The following is a 6002-nucleotide window of genomic DNA, read 5'->3' on the forward strand; positions in this document are numbered from 1 at the left end:
GCACAGAGAAAATGTTAGGCATAAGATGAGGGATTCAGAAGTTTATATAGTTTTGCTTATTGCATTAGTGCAGGAGTACAATCTTCCCAAGTGAACCGTACATCAAAAGCAATAAAACACTAATTTGATTCCTTCTGCAGAGTATGCGACATATTTTTCTTTCTTTTTTTTTCATCTTCCCTTCCAGATTCCTTAGCAAATCTTTACTCCAGCACAACAGGCTTCAGTCTAGCTTATCTAATATCCTGGTCATATGTGCTTTGCAGCTACAGCAATATTCAATCTCCTGTTCTTTTTTTTTAATTAAGTTATTTGCTGCTAGACAGTCAGTGCACTGAACCAGCAGCCTATTAACCGTTTGTCTCACAGAAGCCTCAAATATTATTTGCTTATCAATGAAAATGGTTTTAAATGACTGATTGTATAAACATTACAAAGAATAAATACAGCGCTTGATTTTGTGCTTACCTCTTTTATGGCTTTTACGCAAATGTTGTAGGATACATAATTTTCCAATATGGCAATGTTTATATCACATTGCACTGAACTTTACAGACTACATAGAATGCATATGCACAATCAGAGGCGTAACTTGAATCTTCTGGGCCCTAATGCAAAATCTGTAACAGGGCCCCCAAATATGTTTTCTTTCTAGTACTGGGCTCCCTATATGGAGAAGAGAGGCATTATGGGCCCCCTAAGGCTCCAGGGCCTGGGTGCAACCGCATCACCTATAGTTACGCCAGTGGTTACGCCACTGTGCACAAATTGCAAATTTATCTAAAGAGCAAAGAAACGGAAGAGTCCAGAGAAAACACATTTAAAGCTATGAATTAACACTTCAAGACAAACCTTTTTCATATTGGAACTACTGCAATGCTCAGACAATTTCTCTTTTAGAAATGGCTGATCACAAAAGGAAGCAGTGAATATACAATATATATTTTATGGTTTGTGGAATAGTTCCACTTATTAAGTCAACATTATGTGCAAAAGTAAAAATAAATTGTATAGGTATATAACATATTAAGAAAACAATTACTCTACAAAAACATATTTAATCCTTTACTAATAGTATAGGAATTTTTCAGTGCCCTAAATTGTAAAGCAGAGATGAGCCTATTATACATGCCATAATGGTAGTGTTTTTTGTACTGCTCTTATATGAACCCTCTTCTGGCATCCAGAGAAATGGTCTTTCAAGCTCCCAATAACATTTCCTGCATACAGAAGGCCATAATCACAGAAACTTAATAAATAATATACTTAGTGCTGTAGTTCAGGCATACAATAAAAGATGCATTTGATTCAGTGGATTGAGATGTAGTTTGGACTTTCTCTACATAGGAACATTTGATGGAGTTCAATAATTGTTCTCTATGTGAACCCTTTTTGAGTATTTAACTGTACATTTGCAAGGATAATGTATTTAGGCAACTGGCTGCGTGAGAACTATCTATAGGAGATGATAAAATGGATGGTGTAAAAACTATTTACCAGAACTATATTCATACAAGAGATCCTTCTTGTGATATTAATAATTAAGCTCAGATATGAAGGAGTCTACATCTGCTGCTTCATTAATGATCAAATTACAATTTGCAAGCATTCCAATTCACATGATGATGCAAATGTGAGCTTGGAAAATCTAATAATGCAATTAGAATAGTCTAAAGTGTCAGCTATCCCCGTGCCTTGTGGGAAACCAGCTTTAATTAAGGAGAGAATTACACATTTTTACCGTAGTGTTAAGGAGTTCCATCTCCAGGGAGTAATAATTGGAGGACATTCTTCTGTCACTAATATTTGGCATGTGGTCTCATGAAGTGTGAATATCATTTTGTGTTAAAGAGAAAGCCTTATAAAGTAAAATTACACTTTTTAAACACATTACTAAATCTTCAGTAGCACAATGGAAATTGTCAGCAGGACCCAATTACAAGATACATCTACTTTCTCATAGCTGCTGATACTGCAACTTCTAAATATATGCACAGTTTTATCCTTAAGGGAATTTTCATATGGGGCCAAATTGTCCGTAGTATGCAGCAAAGATGTGGATTTTGTTAATTAGGGTTCCTTCACACAGGCGATTTTGTGCGTGCAAAATCACTTGCGCAAACTGCATCAATTACAACTTATTGATCTCAATGGGTTCCACACAGTACACTTGAAGGAACGTGGTTACACTCACTTCATTTAGAACACAATCGCGTCACGCTTTCGTGAGCATGAATATGTCACACGTGTGAAAGAGCCCTTAATGCGGATTCTTTTGCATTTTTAACTGCAGCATACGTTTTGTGGAATTTCTTGCATTCTGTTATGCAGACTTTAATTACATCATGTTTGTTAGAAATCCGCAGCAACGGTCCGGATAGTTCTAGAAGCACGCAGTGTGCCCGGTGTCTCTCTGTCCCCTCGTCCCATCTGTAACACATCATGCTGGGCACCAGTAGAACCGTCAGCCGCCTGTCTTCCGTGCCGAGGAGCGACGCCCGGCAAGGGCTGTTTCAATGGCCTCAGTGAGCAGTTGCTGTGAGCAGCGTCTAAAAGGAACTACACCTCTGAGGCAATTAAAGGAGCAGTCATTGGAATAGATCTGGGTACAACAAATTCCTGTGTCGCTGTTATGGAAGGAAAGCAAGTCAAGGTACTGGAAAATGCAGAAGGTGCGAGGACCACTCCTTCCGTTGTTGCCTTTTCCGCAGATGGGGAGCACTTGGTTGGAATGCCTGCGAAACGCCAGGCAGTAACAAATCCCAACAACCCTTTATATGCTACAAAGCGTCTTATTGGCCGTCGATTTGATGATACTGAAGTCGAAAAAGATATCCAGAATTTTCTATTCAAGATTGTTCACACATCCAATAGGGACGCCTGGGTTGAAGCACACGGAAAGCTCTACTCTCCCAGTCAGATCACTGCATTTGTACTTACGAAGATGAAAGAAACAGCAGAAAGCTATCTGGGCCATTCGGCAAAAAACGCAGTTATTACTGTTCCTGCATATTTTAATGACTCTCATAGACAGGCCACAAGGGATGCTGGGCAGATTTCTGGGCTGAATGTTTTGAGGGTTATTAACGAACCAACTGCTGCTGCTCTTGCTTATGGTTTGGATAAGTCTGATGATAAAGTCATTGCAGTCTATGATCTTGCAGGCGATACATTTGATATTTCTATCCTTGAGATTCAGAAAGGCGTGTTTGAAGTGAAATCTACCAATGGTGATACTTTCCTTGGGGGAGAAGACTTTGACCAGGCTTTGTTGCAATATATTGTAAAGCAGTTCAAGAGAGAGACTGGAGTAGATTTAATAAAAGACAGCATGGCTCTAAAAAGAGTTAGGGAAGCTGCTGAAAAGGCCAAATGTGAGCTGTCGTCCTCTGTGCAGACTGATATAAATCTGCCATACCTTACCATGGATGCTTCTGGGCCCAAACACTTGAATATGAAGCTGAGTCTTGCCCAGTTTGAGGGAATTGTGGCTGATCTGATTAAAAGAACCATTGTACCAAGTCAGAAAGCTATGCAAGATGCTGAAGTTAGCAAGAGTGACATTGGAGAAGTGCTCCTTGTTGGTGGGATGACTAGGATGCCCAAGGTTCAGTAGACTGTACAAAACTTGTTTGGCCGTGCTCCAAGCAAAGCTGCTAATCCTGACGAAGCCGTTGCCATTGGAGCTGCTATCCAGGGTGGAGTGTTGGCCAGAGATATTACAGATGTGCTTTTGTTGGATGTCACCCTGTCTCTTGGAATTGAAACCTTAGGTGGAGTTTTCACAAAGTTAATCGGCAGAAACACCACTATACCAACCAAGAGGGGCCAGGTTTTCTCCACTGCTGCTGATGGACAAACCCAAGTGGAAATTAAGGTCTGCCAAGGCAAACGAGAAATGGCTGCTGACAACAAACTTCTTGGACAATTCACACTAGTAGGAATTCCACCAGCACCTCGTGGAGTTCCTCAGATAGAGGTTACATTTGACATAGATGCAAATGGAATTGTGCATGTATCCGCAAAAGACAAAGGAACTGGCCGAGAGCAGCAAATTGTTATCCAGTCTTTGAAAAATGCTGAAAAGTATGCACAGGAAGATAGAAGGCGAAAGGAACGTGTTGAAGTGGTGAACAGTGCAGAGGGCATTATTCATGATACGGAGTCCAAGATGGAAGAATTTAAGAGCCAGCTACCAGAGGATGAGTGCAACAAGCTTAGAGACGATATAAGCAAAGTGAAAGAGCTATTGGCAAGAAAAGATACAGAAACTGGTGAAAGTATCAAACATGCTGCGTCGTCACTTCAACAGGTATCTCTGAAGTTATTTGAACTTGCATATAAGATGGCATCAGAGAGAGAGGGTTCTGGAACTAGTGAGCAAAAAGATGAGCAAAAAGATGAGCCAAAAGACGAGCAGAAAGAAGGCAAGCAATAAAGGAATAATACAAGTTGAATAGTGGCTTGGGAGCCAATTTCCATAGGGATGTCCTGAGCAGATATGTTCAAATGTCAAATGTTCTACTGTGTTTTGGCAGTACTCTTTATATAATTTCTTTACCATATTGATTCAATGCATGTCCATTTTTTTCTCTTTTTGTTTGTCCCCATCCATTCTCCATTTTGTTTTAATTATGCATCTATGGCCTATGTAGACCTTTTTTATTGCATTTCCTTCCTCTGTTGGCTCAAATCCTCTTTTATACTGTATAGAAGTTTAGGAGTTTATTGTACATTTCACTTTAATGCCTCATATTTGAGGCAGTAATTGTGCTAGTCAAACTTAAGTTATGCTTAAAGGGGTTGTCCCGCTAAAGCAAGTGGGTCTATACACTTCTGTATGGCCATATTATTGCACTTTGTAATGTACATTGTGCATTAATTATGAGCCATACAGAAGTTATCAGAAATTATTCACTTACCTGTTCCGTTGCTAGCGTCCTCGTCTCCATGGTGCCGTCTAATTTTCAGCGTCTAATCGCCGGATTAGACGCGCTTGCGCAGTCCGGTCTTCTTCTTTTCTGAATGGGGCCGCTCGTGCCGGAGAGCGGCTCCGTGTAGCTCCGCCCCGTCACGTGCCGATTCCAGCCAATTAGGAGGCTGGAATCAGCAATGGACCGCACAGAAGCCCTGCGGTCCACCGATGGAGAAGATCCCGGCGGCCATCAGAAGTCACCAGAGCGCGGGGATTCAGGTAAGCGCTGTGCGGTTTTTTTTTTAAGTCCCTGCATCGGGTTTGTCTCGCGCCGAACGGGGGGACTGTTGAAAAAAAAAAAAAAACGTTTCGGCGCGGGACAACCCCTTTAATCATAAATGCAAATAAAATACTGACTTGAGTGTCTAAAAAAAAAAAAGAAATCCACAGCAACAATTTTGCAAGATGTCCTTAATTTCGCGGCAGAAAGCTTTTCCACTGCAGAATTTAAATTTGTGGTTTTAAAATAGACACTTTTAACAGGTGCGGAATTCAAGCCCTGTAGGGATAACATTGTGATGCAGAAATGTCCACGCAGATTAATTCCATCCTATGTGAAGGATCCCTTACAAACTTCTGCTTGATAGTGATGCCCCCTCTGCTAGTTATCACTCTTGCAACTTCTGAGATAATAGATCATTGAACGTTGGTTGATGTTTTTTTCTCAAAGGCTTCGCTAAAAATTAAAAGGCATTAAATGCTTACAAAATTTTAGATGTACTTGTCTAATTGAGTTCATGTTTTCATGTATATTCCCATTTTTAATTACTTTTTCTAAAACATTTTAAAGTAGTTTTCACTATTTAGCAAGCTAGAAGTACGAGTCTCACACTTTTCAGTTACAGTTATTAAAATTAAGATGACTTGATTTTCAGATTTAGGTTGCAAATATTAAATGTTAGGTTAAATGACCCCCTATGTTATGTAACTTCCCGGTGTCGTACAAACTTGAAATTTGCAAGACTATTCTTTAGGTCCTAAATAGGAAAAGTATAGGGGTCACAACATGATTATTCAATGCTGAGTG

General features: G+C 40.0%; 1 pseudogene; it reads left to right on the plus strand.

The window, feature by feature from the left end:
• The first annotated feature begins 2872 nt into the window (after positions 1-2872).
• On the plus strand, positions 2873-4705 carry LOC136625757 (stress-70 protein, mitochondrial pseudogene; annotated as a pseudogene).
• The last annotated feature ends 1297 nt before the right edge of the window (positions 4706-6002 follow it).

This window comes from Eleutherodactylus coqui, chromosome 4, assembly GCF_035609145.1.
Source record: "Eleutherodactylus coqui strain aEleCoq1 chromosome 4, aEleCoq1.hap1, whole genome shotgun sequence".
NCBI lineage: Eukaryota > Metazoa > Chordata > Amphibia > Anura > Eleutherodactylidae > Eleutherodactylus > Eleutherodactylus coqui.